The sequence below is a fragment of the Mus musculus genome, chromosome 4 (genome assembly GCF_000001635.26).
Source record: "Mus musculus strain C57BL/6J chromosome 4, GRCm38.p6 C57BL/6J".
Taxonomy (NCBI): Eukaryota; Metazoa; Chordata; class Mammalia; order Rodentia; family Muridae; genus Mus; species Mus musculus.
Genome location: NC_000070.6, coordinates 55,468,814 through 55,469,721, shown reverse-complemented (window position 1 = coordinate 55,469,721; position 908 = coordinate 55,468,814). Strand labels below are relative to the sequence as shown.

General features: G+C 48.8%; 1 non-coding gene across 1 annotated transcript; it reads left to right on the top strand.

The window, feature by feature from the left end:
* The first annotated feature begins 562 nt into the window (after positions 1-562).
* Positions 563-697, top strand: Gm22150. Its single transcript, XR_003955499.1, has one exon. It is a non-coding gene; the product is annotated as a small nucleolar RNA SNORA17 (small nucleolar RNA).
* The last annotated feature ends 211 nt before the right edge of the window (positions 698-908 follow it).

Sequence of the window (908 nt, the reverse complement as noted above, 5' to 3'; positions counted from 1 at the left end):
CTCTCACACACACACACACACACACACACACACACACACACACACACACACACGCACAGTGGACTGAGCCAGATGAAAGTGTGGCAGCATCCCATTGTGATGGAGCCATGAAGTAGCATCACTTGGGAACTTGGGATCTGGTGATGACAGTTGCAACAGAAGCTGGACAGGTCAACTGTGGCATGTCCCCTCCCCTAGACCATCACTGTCAAGTAGGTCTTCCTGCTTCCCTGTGTCTGTCCCTCTTTTTCTTTTTTTTTTTTTTTTTTTTTTTTTTTTTGGTTTTTCGAGACAGGGTTTCTCTGTATAGCCCTAGCTGTTCTGGAACTCACTTTGTAGACCAGGCTGGCCTCAAACTCAGAAATCTGCCTGCCTCTGCCTCCCGAGTGCCTTTAATCAAAGGCATGTACCACCACGCCCGGCTGATTTATTTTAAAACATGTTATTTTAAAACTCTGTATCTCAGTCTAGTCATGGGCTCACTGTTATCCCAAGCTGGCCTCAAACTCACATATATCCTGCTTTACCCTTCCAAATACTGGGATTAAATGTGCACATTGTCCCTTCTCCTAGGGACATTGCAGGTGTGGCTGCTGTGTCACGTGTGCATCAGTAGGTGGCAGGGAGGAGAAAGGCTATGTCTATGCTCAGTGTTCTGACCTGTGAACTTCTGAATGATTAGTAGTAGCCTAACATTACCTAAAAAAACCTAGCCTGAGACAAACCAGTGCCAGGGGACCTAGCCTGAGATGACCACCAGTCTTGGTCCATGGCCCTGGAGCAGCAGGGATCTGTTACCACCAAAAGCCAGTTGGTTCTTCCTGGTCTGGGCTGCTGCTTGTCTGAAGGTTGTGCAGAACTGCCCCAACCCCTGGGCATTGTGGGAGAGCTGGCCTTGGGGACGTGAG